The 16,112-nt window shown below is 39.0% G+C and overlaps 1 protein-coding gene across 1 annotated transcript in view; it reads right to left on the bottom strand.

Moving 5' to 3' along the window:
* The window catches only part of LOC121908360 (voltage-dependent T-type calcium channel subunit alpha-1I-like), a 222,922-nt gene extending 218,241 nt beyond the window's left edge, over positions 1–4,681 (bottom strand). Inside the window, exon 1 of the mRNA XM_042428302.1 lies at positions 4,607–4,681. The gene's annotated coding sequence lies outside the window, so the exon portion shown is untranslated. The remainder of the gene's footprint in view (positions 1–4,606) is intronic.
* Positions 4,682–16,112: the final 11,431 nt, after the last annotated feature.

Genomic DNA, 16,112 nt, shown 5'->3' on the forward strand with positions numbered 1-16,112 from the left:
CTCCGAGACATACCTGTTCTGACTCAAAGATCAGAAATCAGGATACTGTTAGAATCATGTATACAGCAAGCTGAATGACCAGGTGCCAGAAAGAAAGAATGAAAGTGTCGACTGACAAAAAACAGAGAACGTTAGGATGGACACGAAGTAGGTGAATATACACAGAAGAAAAACAGGATGGAAGAAAGCAAGGAATGCAAGAGAGAAGGTAGTGTATGAGTGGGAGGGAAGTCAGCCTGCCAGAGCAGGTAGACCATTGTTAGGAAGCAAATAAACTGGGAAGCAAGAAAGAAAGAAGGCCAGGAAGTCAGACCGGTGAGATAATTGGGAGGGAAGGAAGGAAAAGGGTAGGAAATAAACAAGAAGTAAGAAAAGGAAGGAAGCTAGGTGACTGGGAGTAGGGATGTCCAGAGGACCCAGTATTTGTATTTGTATCTGTATTTGTTGAGGCAGCAAAATTATTTGTATTTCTATTTGTATTCAAATAAAAGTGGAAAGAGGCTTAAAAATCCTGTTTTTGTTTTTATTATAATTTTAGAAAATTAAAGATGAAAATTAAATTGATGTCCAAATTAAGAAATATGCGTCATGTAGCAGGTGGATGTGACTCCCCTCATAGAGACCTGCTGATAGACGTAACAGCGGAGCAGAGGAGAGACACTGAGATAGCGACTATAACTGATCTGCTTTCTTCCCAAAAACAAAACAATATTTGTATGAAACAAATATTCGTTAAAAAATCCCACTATTTGTGCTTTGTATTCGGACACACCCCTAATCGGAATGTCAATTAGTAAGGAGAAAGTTGACCAGGCAGGAAATCAGAGCGTCATTACAGAGGACAGGATGGCAGACTGAATCACCACCACATTCAACATCTCCTCTGCTCTCTCTCCTACACCTGAATGGCCGGGATGAGTGATTGTTGTGCTGCTGTCGCTCGCCCATGCAGTGCAGGCCAGTGTGTTAGTCAGCTCAGAGGGGGAATCTGTACAGCTCTGACAGTGTTTATTAAAAAGCACCCTGTTTGATATGAGGATTTGGATTCATGCTCTATACATAGTTTAATAGGCTACGCAGCGCTTAGGCGTAAAGTAAAGAGAACAGTGCAGATAAAGCCGGCAGAGGATTTGTGTTTGACAGCCTTGAATGTATAGTAAAAACACACACACAGACACAGACCCGCACATCCACACAAACCCACACACTCACATGCAGTGCTATAATCGGCTGTATCCTATTATATTAGGTTCTGTCAAGACTTTTAGCCCCGCAGCCCACATGTAGGCAACATGCATGAACACATACGCAGATACACAGAGCATTCAAATTGTGTAACATGCTGGTTTTATGTAAGTGTGTCGCACACCCACTCCCTGGGAGTTGACAGTTTGCAGAGCACTGAGGTAAAGAGGAAGGAGGGAGAGAAAGAGAAAGAGGGAAATGATGACATAATGAGAGGTGTACAGATAATCCAGTAAAACAAATTCACTTGGACTTTTAACCTGTTTAAAGATCCACTTACAGTATGTAAGAATGCTTGAATGCACCATATACAGTAGTGTTGAAACTATTAGCTGACTGACACAAAATCCGTCACAAGCAATTAATCCTTTCAGTCAGTTATAACATGATAATGTTAAAAATATGCTGCTCAGAGTTAATTCAGACTAACACCGTGTCTACACAGACAGCGTAGTGTGAGCAGCACATTTAGCAGAGCTGCAATGATTAGTCAATTAATCGATTAGTTGCCAACTTTTAAATTCTTCGCCAACTATTTTGATAATCAATTAATCATTTTGAGTCATTTTTTAAGATGAAAAGTCACAAATTCTCTGATTCCAGCTTCTCAAATGTGAATATTTTCTGGTTTATACAATAGTAAACAACATATCTTTGAGTTGTGGACGGTTTGTCAGTACAAAACAAGACATTTCAGAACATCACCTTTGGCTTTGGGAAACAGTGATGGACATTTTTCACAATTTTCTGACATTTTATAGACCAATTAAGTAATTGATTAATTGAGAAAAGAATTGACAGATTAATTGATAATGAAAATAATTGTTTGTTGCAGCCCGAGATTTGATTTCATCACCCAAAAGTGTGGGGGAGGTTATCCTGATAGCTAAGTTAAGAGCCCAGTGATGGCCCAATGATGGCTGGTGTGAAAGCTAACAATCAAACTTTGGTGCAGACCAAACAACCAGAAGAGGACACTTGAAAAGGAAGGTCTAAATCTGCTTCATGTCAAACTCTGGTTAGCCATGATATCTTGCAGGGTGAATGATTATATTGAGTGGAGATACCAGAAAAAAATTATACAGAAGTATCTCTCAACCCAACAATAGAAGAATAAAAATCATCCATAGTTGCAGCCCTAAATGAATACACTGTTCATATGTGCTCATTATCATCAGTCCATTCTTTCTATTTTTTTCATACAACCAGGTCATCCATATGGAGGTTGAATGTTATTGCCTCACAGCAGGAAGGTTTTGTGTGGAGTTTGCATGTTATCTCTGTGTTCATACAGGTTTCCTGGGTTGCGGATGTGTTGATTTCCGTCCATTGTCTGGAGACTCTGAAATTGCCTTCAGGTGTTAGCATGAGTGTGTTTATCTGCATACGTGCTGGCCCTGTTAAGAGTTCTTCCCTGCCTTCCACCCATCGCAACAGCGAAATGAATGAATGCACAAGGCTCTGAGTGATCCGTCTAAGACCAACAGGCATATTCAAATGCTCTACTTCAGTTTGATGGAGCAGAAAATGCAAGGGGATTGCATCATCCATTTACCACCAAGCAGGGTGTTGCATTTCCTTCCATCTGCTCCCAGTGAAATATGTGATGTTCCACCATCTATCACCACAGACTCTCATTTAGCCAGGATACTTCTGCTCAAGCTGTGCGACAATGTGCCCAGAAAAGACGTCTAAGGTAACACAACATGTGTAAACAATTACAAGACATGTCTGCGTCTATCTCTCTGACTGGGAATTCAGATGGGGCATTTGCTACACGGCAACTTGTGTGTCTTAGCACATCATTTCCAATCCCATTGTACAAGATGGGTCAGAAGGTGGAAGCAGTGAGGTGTAGCATCCCCTGGATCAGGTAACGGTGTTCAGTGTCTTACTCAAAGAAATTTTAACGAAGAAAGAAACTTTAGATTTTTGGGCAGATTACACCTTTGATTTTCCAGTTACAAAGCAGCTTTCTCTGACCTTCAGCGATATATCCACTAAAAAAACCTTCATTATTATTGCTTTCATTGGAAGATGTTGGTTTTGAATGCTCTAAATGTTGTTCCAGAGAACAGGTTTGAGATGAGAGTTTTTATTAGTGTGTCTGTTTGTATGTTTTATGAGTTTTCAATCCAAACTTTCATACCACAGGCTGGCGTGCAGGTTTAGTACAAAAAAATTGTGGGAACAGGCAGTAAGTGGACAGAGGTGGTCTTAAAAAAACAGGTGGGAGCAGACCTCTACATGAAATACAGTTTTAGAGAATGATTATGTGTTGTGGGCAGCTGTTATAGTCATGGCCTCCTCTAATCTTACTCAACTTCAACCCCCAAACAAACAAGAAAATCATGAATCAAGGACAGTACAAGACGGTCTTTGTGAGTCAGCAAACTGAAAAAGGACAGAAGACATCAAGAGTATCCAAGGTAAAGAGGTAAAAGCTGCTCCATAGTAACATTTACCAACAAAAACAAGATCACAACCATGTCACGTAATTAATTCATGCAAGACATGTTGCTTTTGGTTTAAAAGGTCAGAGCCTTGTTCACTACAAACATGCATGCAACGAGAATACACAATGAATGCCTTCTATACATTTGTTTGAGTTTTCCTCAGATGTCATCCAGAATTACTGTCACTCTTTACTGTTACGCTGCACCGTGCCAAGACATATCTGCTGCTGTCAGATTGATTTTCAAACCTGTTGGCACGAACGCAACGACGACATGCACGATACTGACAGAAGATGTAGCACATGGCTAATGATGAGAGCAGATTGACAAAGGAACATGCTAAGGGTTACAGAGAGTAATGACATGAAAAGAAATGAATTTGTGATATCGCACATATGTGTGTGTTTGTATGTGCTTCCGGCTAAATTGAAATGCTGCACCATCATTAAAGAGTGCGACACATTCACCTGCTCTCTTTCAAAGCCCTCCCTGCTCCTCCCTCCCCCCCTTATTACAGCATTTCCCTCTTTCTCTCCGTTTTCTATTTTCTCTGTTCCTGTTCACCTTTATTGCTTTCTGGCGCTGTCGTACAATGACTCCTCGATCTGCTTTCAGTGTTGTTTTCCTGCCTTTCATTTCATTTCTTATCTTAAAATGTTGGTGTGTTTATCCTCCATCTGTCTTTGCCTCTTTTCTCCTGCTCTCAATGACCACCTCCCTGTGATTTTATAGTCTCTCTCTCTTTTGAAGCCTTTCCAATTTTTAGTGCACCACAAGTGCAAGCACAGAACTGTGTGTACATCATTTTTTTAAATGTAAGTAAGTTACTATGTATTTAAATTCAGAGTTTCTCACCAAAAACACATTTGGTGTATAGTGTGGCCCAACAGAAGTGCATTCCTTACCTATAAAACATTTGCAGAGCCAGTTTAAGAGTGTTTTGAATCCTGCATTGTTTTCATCATGTTTGCTACTTTGCAGCCTTCTTCTTTTCTGCCTTTGTAGGAACATCGCTACGCTGATCAGCTGTTACTGCCACCAACTGTCCGTCAGTGGAATAGTGTGAAACCAGCAGCAGGTGTCACTCATGTGCTCGCTCGTACATTTCTGTGCATGCGACTCTCAAAAACATCGCTTCACACATAGTTGCTTTCTGGATTGTTCACACTAGAACCGTGGGGGATCTTCAATGTATGTTACTATGTTTTAATAAAATATTCATGTCCCCTGGTCTTTGACTTTTCCTAAAATAATGTTGTGTAGCACCCGCTATTGTTAGAAATAGTGGAAATGAATCCAGATTAGAAACACCGACATACATATCTATGACCGCCACCGGGTAAAATTTACCCGTATATGAAATGCATTTATTTCCATGTAGTCTGTGTTTTAACATACCAAGTTTCTAGGCAACGGCATTCGTTGGAGTGTGTGATCTGTCAACAAATCACCTAAATCAAGTCATAATTAAATTTTTAAAAGAGCAGAGGAGAATGACCTGCAAAAAATCCTTTTAGGGACATGTAGCGTTCAAATGAAAATGATTTAGTCTACTCACAAACATTCATTGAGTGTAAAACTTATTTATAGTTAATTGATTATTCATTTGTTTCTGTTTTGCCATGTTACTGTTTAGTGCTCATAGGCTATTTTGTCTAATTTGTCCATTGCCTTACTCTGTTTTCATGAACGGAACACTAAGAGAGAAATATATATTTACGTTATGATGTTATAAATTTAAAAAAAAAGCTTTAATGGTTACCTCCAGTTTCTTGGTGATGGTCTCTTATTCACACATTGTTGAAATGCCTTATTTAATAATTGATTAGGTGAAATTGTGGGCTTGACTTTGTCATGTCGATTTTGTTGCCATGAGTGCGGTGGTTGTTCATGGTTATCATCATGGTTCATTATTGTACATTTGGGGTATTCAGGGTACTTTGATCATTTGAATAGCATTGGTTATCTCATTATGTGATGAATTTTGTTTTATAATTATATCACACCTCGCAAATATTTCCTTTTAATACCCATTTTCAGTGTCATTTTAGACTGAATACTGACAACCATGCAAAGTGATTAGTGCTCTTAAAGATACTTAGATTATAAAACAAGAAGACCAAAACACAAGTGATGATTAAACAAACTAATTTTGTGACTTCAGACATTCCTTTGTGAAGACAATGCCGTAATACAACAACAGAGTACATTTTATAGTATTAGAAATGCGGTAGCCAGGTGCATGGGTAGTTCTAGTGTTAACACAATGTAAGTCTGAGCATTGTAGCTAGGGTCCCTATAACATGAAGCCCACTTCTACTCAAAACAATCGTACTGACCAGTTTGAAGCTGAATTTTGTTACATCTCCATTCAGACAGGAATTCTCTGTCCTTCCTCTGTGAGCGATTTGCACATTGCATCCTCTGTGTTTTTGTTTTATTTCTTCTGTGAAGTACAGCAGTACTGTGGTCATGGAGAGTTCTAATTAGCTTTAACTAGCCTGCAGTATATCACCTCCTTGAGGACTGAGATTGATCATCTCCAGCAGTGTGTAAGAGTGCACGTTGAGTATATTCACCGGCGTCACACAGTGAATGTTTGTGTTAGCTTGGTTAGATGTTGTGTTTGTGTATTTGCCTGGAGCTTAGATGAGATTAAGAGTAAATTCTACCTGGAGGCAGGCGTGACAAGCATTCAAAAACCTGGGCAGAGCCATGTGAGCACCACCAAATGGCCTGTAGGGGGAGAAAAGTGAGCACCTCTCTGCCCCTATTTGTAGGGAAAAAATTGCTGATTAATTAGTTAACAACTACCTTTTTTAGCGCTATTAGCTTGTGGGAGCTTTTTGAAATGTAAATGCCCGTGGTTGTAACTGAACCAGCTGATGATTCTGTACTTCTGATGTGCTTACATCAAGCATTACTTGAAAGAAGTAGTTGCTGGAAGTAGTTGAAAGATTCATTTAAAGTTCCCACATGTATTAAGTGTGTGTGTGTGTGTGTGTGTGTGTGTTGGGGGGGGGGGTTACATTTTGCAAACTGTTTTTTTTTTTTTACAACTCCAGCAGGCTTGATTAAAGATTAAGTGCAAATAGTGAGTCATTGATTTCAATATGATTTCTCTTTTCAGTAGCCAAGGCATATATGGGCACTTCACTATACACATCTGTTGCTCCATCATCCCACTTATCTCAAGGGGAACTTGATTTTCTCTGGCACTTCAGAGGCCCTTCTTTCTTAACAGCTGTCCACTTGAAGAATAATAGCTCCAATATCTCTCTCCCTCTCTATTCTTGTCTGTAGTAGCACATACTGTATGTTCCTGTTCCTTTAAGTATGCTTTTCTACCTTTCCTCACTTCAATAAAAAACTTACATGATTTAGATTTACAGCAGCTTTGTGCTACTTCAACTCCAGAAGATCATTCTTATTGAATTTGGTGACCCCTTGACTTTTTCTCTGGTGTCATTTTCAGGTCAGAATATAATGGAGTTCAGGGTAGCTGCATAGCTTTGTTGTAGCTGTACTCTCAAGTACCTACAGTACAGAAACATGCTAAATGTAATCTTTCTGAAGTCCAGATATCTGATCATTTAAAGCTTTAATCTCATATATAAATAGCAGATTGTCAAGAAAACTGTTGTGCGCATTCAACGTTAGAAACATTTTTTTAAGTTTTGATCGCATAGACAAGAGGACACCTTGCAATTTTAATCCCATGAATTAAAAAAACTGCCAAATCAGTTGTGCTGCTGATAATATTTAACATCATAGCAAATAATAACACTGCAAATAATATGCTAGTTATTATCTTAGAGGACGACTGCAGACAGACAGCTATTGTTGTTAAAACGTCCATAACCATAAATTGTTGCTCTTACCATCACTCCTTACTATATTCAACCAATCACACCTCGCTTGTTTCTCAAAAATTATGAACTAATTCATCTCTGTGCTGATTTTATATGGCTGTTTAGCATTGTAATATATTAAAAACCACCCTGGCAGTGTTTAGTCATTTTGGACTGCACTGCCAATATAACATTGGATTTGCCAAAGAGTAAGAGGGAGAACAGAAGAGGTAGATGTGGGAAAGGGTACGAACAGATGGAGATTACACAGACTGCGCAAGGAATGAAAAAACTCAGCAATCAAGAATAAAAAAGGTGAATTTAATTTAAAAAGAAATGAAAAAGAAACTCCTGATACAACTGATTATATGATAGATTCTGCTCCAAAGCATTTGCATAAGTCTCACTCCTCTTTGTGTTGTGAAACAACCAAGTGTTTCCACACCAATCATTGCTTATTGACTACAAAGAGGTTTACTTATTGTTCTGTTTAGTTGGGTTTTCTGATTGCAGCAGGTTAATCAACAGACAATTGTAATGAGAAGAAAGCTTTCTTTGAAAAACAGAAATTTCCCAGGTTTTCTGGAGACGTTTGAGAAGTGAGAGACGAGTCACTTACAGTTCAGAACAACCTATAATCTACAGATAATGGAAATCCAATGATCTGTGCTTGTTGACCTTGTATCAGTGTCATTCATACAAAGCACTTATGGAAGGCTCTGTAAGAGGGGATCTGAGATGCTGCTGGTATCAGGTTAGTGGACTCAAAGGTAGGGATTGAGAAGGATCTGTATTGGTGCAGATAATTTTTTAAATGTTCAATATCTGCTATATAAAGCTTTGCATAACGCCCCCTTGTGCTCTAGTTATTGTAGCTATTCTGCTCCTGTAAAACTTGTTACTTTGTGAGCAGGAGAGCGCTCTGTGCTCTGACTGGTCAATGTCAGAATACCTAGAAGTTGTCAAAGTTGGCGAGAGAAAGCCAATGTGCCTATTTGTCGGCACATCATGAGGTGTTCCACTACGACACAGTACAAAGGATAAACCAAGCAATTCTCACTGCCAACGTCCCATGAATGTTGTGTCCAACCCAACAAGATTCCTCCAAATTAAACAACCAAATACGTCATTTGACCATGGACTCCAGAACGACACAAAGGAGCATTTTCTAATCTATCAAGATAAGACTTATCAACAAGTCTCTAAAAACTCTCCAGGTGGTCCAGAATGCAGCTTCACATGTACTGACAGAAACTAGAAAAAGATCGTATTTCTCCCATTTTAGCTTCTCTGAACTGGCTCCCTATAAAATTTAGAATAGAATTTAAAATCTTTCTCCTCACCTACGAAGCCCTTAATAGTCAGGAACCATCATATCTTAAAGATCTCATAGTACCCTGTTCCTCCACTAGAACATTGCGCTCCCAGAATGCAGGCTTACTGGTGGTTCTCCAAAAGTGGAATGGGAAGCAGAGCCTTCAGCAATCAAGCTCTTCTCCTGAGGAACCATCTTACAGTTTGGGTCTGGGAGGCAGACACCCTCTCTATGTTTAAGAGTGGGCTTAAAACTTTCCTTTCTGATAAAACTTGTAGTTACGGCTGGCCAGGCTTGCCTTGGACCAGCCCCTAGTTATGCTGCTATAAGCCTAGACTGCCAGGGGACTTCTCATGATGCACTGAGCTCCTCTCTACTACTCCCCCTCTCCATCTGTATGTATTCATGTACCATTAATGCATGTTACTAACTTGGCTTCTTCCCCGGAAATTTTGTGCTTTCTTGTCTCATGGATCTCCATGGATCATGGTCACGGACCGCCTGGTTATTGATTGCGGTCTTCTGTGGACTGTGGCTGCGAAACCCCCTACTGCCGTGGTCGTGCTTGACACCCACGCCAGCTATTATTATTATTAGTCATATTTCTATTATATTATTGTTGTTATTGTTATTATTGTTGTTGTGCTTTTCTGTGTGTCTCTCTCTCCCCTCCCTTCCTCCTTCTTTCTCCCTCAACCCAACCAGTCAAGGCAGATGGCCGCCCACCTAGAGCCCTAGAATTTCTTCCTGTTAAAGGGGAGTTTTTCCTTGCCGCTGTCGCCAAGTGCTTGCTCATGGGGGAATTGTTGGGTCTCTAAATTAGAGAGTAAGGTCTTGACCTGCTCTATGTGAAAAGTGCTCTGAGATAACTTCTATTGGGATTTTAAAATTGACTCGACAGCAGTAATCTGCAGGACAACATTATATATCTGTGCTTTCCAAAAGCGTTACAAATTAATGTTAAAAAATAATGATGTTTTATGTTGTCATTGCAACATAATAACCACAGGGTTATGGTTAGGAGCCAATTGTAGTTACGGTCTTCAAAAAACTGTCCCGAGTCACAGCTGGAAATGTGACACTAGCAGTTGGAAATGGGAAACGAACAGCAGTCTCCTGTGTCCATTTTTGAGTTAAATCATCCACCCAACCCACCACCTCCACATGCACCACTTCGCTGGGTCATAATTACCGCGACCACAAGATTGTATTTGTCACTCAAACATAACTATAAGTGTTTTTTTGGGCGCCTGACATTATAACCTATTGTGTTGTTTTTCACTGGTGGACATTCTCATCCAACCATAATCATGCAGTCTAATCCCGGCGTGAGTTTATCCACGCTGTCAGTGACATAAAACAAAAAAATATGCTTTGTCTCTATTTGAGTGTAATTTTACTAGGAACAGGCCTCTAAAGCGCTGCTGGTTGAAAACTGATTTTGACCAAGCATTTGATCGATGAAAAGTATGAAAATAGGCTGTCAAAACCTTCAGCCACAACAACCCCAGACTGAAACTCCCTATTCAAGGATATCATACAAAAACAAAGGGTGTAAAGCTGAACTGATTTGTAGCAGAAAACAAATACAAGAGTCAGAGATGCAGCAACATCAATATGCAACCACAAATTGGAACCAAATTCTGTGTCTGTATCAATTTTTAAGTCAAATCAACTTGAGAGGGACACTTGAGAAAAATAAAACAACAACCACATCAACATGAGTTATCTGCTGTATAGCTGCAGGCCCGGACATTTTGTCACAGATATTTCTGATGTTCTGATGTCCAAAAAAACATTAAAACACTGCCAGGTTTTGGTGTTTCGTTGTTATTTTTTGTTTTGTCTTGTTTTTGCCTGTGGCATTGCTACTAATCAAAGTCAAGCCCAGGAGCAGTGAGCTGCTCCTGAGAATCACATAACTGCAAATATCTCTCACTTTCTCTACTTCGCTGTAAAGTTTGCACAATCATTTCTGGTTTGAGTTCATTATAATAATCAACCTTTTCTTTCCTTTGCTGTCACTATGGTAAAACTTGTTTTATACTTTTTATCCATATATCGATGTTTACTACTATGTAAATGCCCTAAACTAAACACAATTTAGTGCAGTAAAAGAAACAGAACATTTTATTCTATTTTATTACAGTGAAACTATACATATATATATATATATATATATATATATATATATATATATATATATATTGGCATTGATGGTAAGAAGCAGTTAACCCTTTGACAGATCTGATTCCATGATGAGCCATCAGCGGGCGAGTCCCTGCAGTGGATGATATTGGATCATATCTGACATTCAAACGCCTCTGCTGGAGCCTGATGCAACAGTCTGTGTGGGAGTGGAACTACGCAGAAGTCATTGATTACCTTGTGGGTGTACTAACAACCATATTTCGCTTCACAAAAAAAAAAAAACATATAATAAGTCTTTACTGCACTACACAGCAGTTTATTACTGAGGTAAACCTTCAGACACAAAGAAGAAAATAAATACTGAACAATAAGAAAATAAGACTAGGTCAAAACTTTATATATGTCTGGACCGTGTATGAAATGTTTGAAGATATATGCTTAGATCTGTTTGCTTAAATGTAATGTCAGATGGTAACCTCTTCAAGAATTTCATTTTATAAATGTAAAATTCGACTAAAATAATGAGCAAATTAATGATATATTGTTCATTGCTGTTGAAATTAGGATTGTTTAATATTAATAACAATTCATGTTCTTTAAGTAAAATTTAAGATCCAACTGAAAATCAGCCCAAAACATTGTCACATGTACACACTGAATAAACATGTTCTAGCTTTTCCACCATATAATTACAGAAAGAGCTTTTGTCCTCTATATTAGGAATATGCGTGATAAGCAATGTGATGAGCATATAATGACAGTTGACAGTACATTAATTACAGTACTATGATCTCTTTGGGAGACAGGAACACTATATTTCTCTATAAAATCATCATACAGTATGATTACAGAAGCCCTTCACAGTTAAATAGCTGTTTTATAAGAAAAGTGTAGTTGTTAAACCAATTTTCCAAAAAAAAAAAAAGATTTGTTTCTGTATGTGATATTGACATTATTGTATAAAAAAAACATTTTTGAGAAGAATAGTGTTGTTTATATAGAAGGGACCGACATATAAGAGCTTACCAATTAAAGTTGGAGAGTTTGATAGGAAAATTCCCAACAGCATACTGTAAGGGCACATTAATAAAAAATTAAGACCACTTACTTTTTTTAAACAGAAAGTTTGGAATGATATTCTACATATTATCTGGATCTTTTACAAATCTTTTGATCCAGTTAATTTTGATGATATGGTTGAATGAGGAAAAGTCCAAAACATAAAGACCTCCCTCTGTTAGAAACATTATCTAAACAAGAGGTTAAATGTTTGGTGACATCAAGGGAGGAAAAGACATAAGAGGAACTTGTTTTTGTATAATGGCCCACTCAAGTGGCCTACATAGCGTCCAGACCCGGTTCCCGATGGCCAGTCTGACTGTGCCCCAGGATGACGACGGACGTTGACCAGCAAGTCATCTCAAGAGTCGGGCTGCTAGTAACTGAAATGGCGAGCTGGCACCCGGCCAGCGGCCCCTCACATCTCTAAAAACATCAGTGTTTATTTGGATAAAGTGACCACATATTGAGAATCAAAATGGTTACTTTCTCACCTGAAAAAACATTAAAACTTAATAAAGTGACATATCCTACAGTGAAATTTACAACAGCTTTCACCTGGCTCCACCATCACTGCCATTTGGTGCAAAATGCATTCTGGGATACTTGGCTGTCCCAAGCTTTGGCTGACTTCGGCCGACCGCTGGTGTAACTTCATCACTCAGCTTCTTCCTCAATCAGTCATGGACAATTGCAGTTATAGGGCTGGCTCCGCTGCTGCGGTCCAGCCAAAAGCTGAGCAGGGTAAAAGTTAGTTCACTGTTTAAATTTAAAGCCTGTTTAAATTACTTTTATCCCTGAGGAATGATGAACAATATTGTGCAGGGTTTGCGAGTTTTAAGAAAGGGATAAATGAAGGGACACTGGATGGGGGCATTGTGTACAATGTACAATATCCAAAGTGCCCCATTTTCAATTCATTTTATGCAGAAAAATATAAAACTTACAAGCAGCAGTATGTAAGACTAGTAAGTGTAGCAATGGCCAAGAATGTGGCCTAATCAGACATACTGTCTGGTGAGTGGTTATTCCAACATCATCCAATCATCCAGCAATGTATGATTTTCCAACAATTCCTAATTTTCTGTTGCTTGTTACAGGTTTTTTGCCCCCTAATCTCCTGTTCCACCTGAATTTCCTTTCATCACATATTGAGTAAGAGAAGTTACAGGCAGGCAGCAAGGTAAAACTAACCCTAAACCCCAGCACACTTATTTTAAAAGACATCAGACATCAGTGGTTATCCTTCCTGGTGACTATTTTGAATACAAAGGTCTCCTATTTTGGTCTCCTCCCTGGACAGATACATTGCTTTGAAATCCTATTACTCCCCGCTACTTGTAACGTAATAAATACCTTTCTTATCAAGACCCAATAGACTTGAAGCTTCTTCATTTTTTTGAGCTTATTAACACAACAAAGGACTCTGTGTCCCCCGATGATGGCACTCACATTAGAAATTCCTTCTCAGTGAGTCAAAATGAAGTCACGCAATGGGGAGAGTACTTACAGGGTATTTACATTTGGATTTTTATATTTCAGTTAAGTGCTGAATAAACATGAAGGAAAAGTAGAAAATGCCGAACATCGGCATAACGTGCAGAAAGGTTTATAGTTTAATCACACTGAAATGTTTTAGTATTTGTTGTATTAATGATAAGTGTGACAAATACATTGGTATTTTTGTTTTTAAATGATTCAGTTATCACATTTAAGTATCCCTATAAATAATATTAGACAATGTTTTGTTGTTTTCTTCAAAAAATTCTGACATTTTCTAAGATAAGAGGGCAAAATGTCGCCATAATGACAAAGCAGTCAAAATCGCATCCTTGTTCTTTACGGTACAAAACAAAGATATTAAGGATTGCCTTCATTCTCATTGGTTGACAAGCTTATTACACTCCACAAAATACCCATAATGCTTCTGGCTCCCTCCAAGCCAATTGTTTTAATGAGCAAGAAGAACAATCATGGCAATGACAACAAGAGAAGCGAAAATGACAAAATTTCAACAAAAATACAGCAGCAATTACAGCAGGAAAGAGTAGCAGGCTAACATCCTAATTATGATCCTTCACTGTCCAGCTTTGAATGACCTAAAGAAGAGAAGGAAAGAATGAGAGAGGAGGAGAAAACCACCTCCTCATCAGGCCAAAATCATCACAACAGCTGGATCCAATGAGCCATAGCCGGCCAAACTCTTACACCAATGGAGACCTGGGTCTGTGCATGGCTTTGTTTTCATCCCCCCGGCCTGACTGCTGGACTCCCCGTGGACAATTTCCTTGTAATGTTCCTTCTTCTAACCATTGCTTATCAGGCCAGCTGCCAGACGCATAACTGCACTCGGGGGGGAAAAAGGCAGCAAAGACAGTGTCTTACAAAAGTAGCGTACTGGCCAGAGCTCAGAGAGGTACAAGAGAAGAAGCTGGTGGGAATTTGGCTGATAGAAATTTTCCAGAGCAGGGACTTGAGTTGATTGTCTGCAGTCCCCACTGAGGTTTACTTAGAGGGCAGAGGCATGGAGCAAGCACTGGAATTCAAATCTGCCTTTACTCAAGCATATGTTTTAGTTGAGCACATGTAAGTGTGAGCTACACTTAAGATATAATACAAGCTGTTGAATGTGAATCTGCCCTTACTGTTGGGTGTTACATGCATGTCTGTGTGTGTGTGAAATGGATCATAGTCAGTGAGGTAAAGAGGGTCAACCTCCTCCATCTGGAGTGTGACATCCACACTCATCCATCTTGCCCTTCTCTTCTTTTTGCTCTCTCTCCTACCATTTATCGTAAACAGACTCTCTCTTATGTTTTTCTCTCCAAGTGCCTGCCAGTAAGTGCAACTTGGGACTACAGTGACTGCTGGCAGTTTTTGAAGAGACTTTCCCCTTAGGAAGTTTGATATTTGCTTTAATATTCCACATTGCTGTCATCTTATGCCAACGGGACATCAGTTTGGCCACTGTGGAGCTCAGGTAACATAAATCAAAACTCTAGAAGTGATGTTTTCGGTCTGTATATCGTGTTCATGATGCTGTAATTGTTCAAGTCACGATATGTCAGGCCAAATTTGTACCTGCCAAAGTCTGGCTTTATTTTGGTGCCTTCGGGGCAGGTTCACAATTTTTCAGGTCAAACAATAGTCAGGTGCCCAAATGAACATTGACACATATTCATCATCATAATGCATTCTCAATGTCAATGTTTCAGGAAGTTTATTTGAAGCTAAGATGAGGCTTCGGCCGTCCAAATTAGTCAAATCAAGTCAATAGCTTTCAAAGTTACAATCTTTTTAGTGACAAATTCCCTATTTTTGTTATTTTTACATTCCTTTTTTTCTTAAAACAAGGGCTGTGGATTTTGCCCCAGCAAACATTTACATTTGAAGGACATTTGGAGGAGATCTTCTAATGGTCAGTATGAACAGGACGAATGATTACGGCGAGCAAAAGCTGTTTCAGTGTTCATACGAGCACCTGAATGTTGTTGTAAGACAGATTTGAAAAATTGTGAACCCAGTTCACTACATCACTTGAGCCCTGTGTTCAAACTGCAGGAAACTGATTCAACAAATTCCCTCAAGTCCACTTATTTACTTTATAGCTCAACAACCATGGGCCTATGAGCCAGCATGTGGTCAGTCAACAAGCCTGACGGCCAAGAAATTTTGGCCGTGTCTGAACATCAGCCACAAACAGTCAGTCAGATTTCTGTTTCTTTCTTTTCCTTATGATGTGATTTTATACTATGAGCAATTCCTCCTGTGCAAGTGCAAACTGGAGCAGGAGCTCCAGCTACAGCCACTCAAAGCTTCTTTAGAAGTTTTAAAGGACTTAAATAGGCTCCACAGATATTCATATTGCGGTCAATTCACTAGTCTTTAGAAGTATTGCTCAGTCTATGAAAACAGTTGTGTAATGCCCTCTGTGGCTCTGAAGGAGCTTTATCAAGTCTGAAAAAATGATTCAGAAGACATCACTTGTGTAATTCTCAGCTCTGGCTAGGAGACTATCATTTTTAACAGAAAGTC

Source organism: Thunnus maccoyii, chromosome 2 (genome assembly GCF_910596095.1).
Source record: "Thunnus maccoyii chromosome 2, fThuMac1.1, whole genome shotgun sequence".
In the NCBI taxonomy this organism is placed as follows: domain Eukaryota; kingdom Metazoa; phylum Chordata; class Actinopteri; order Scombriformes; family Scombridae; genus Thunnus; species Thunnus maccoyii.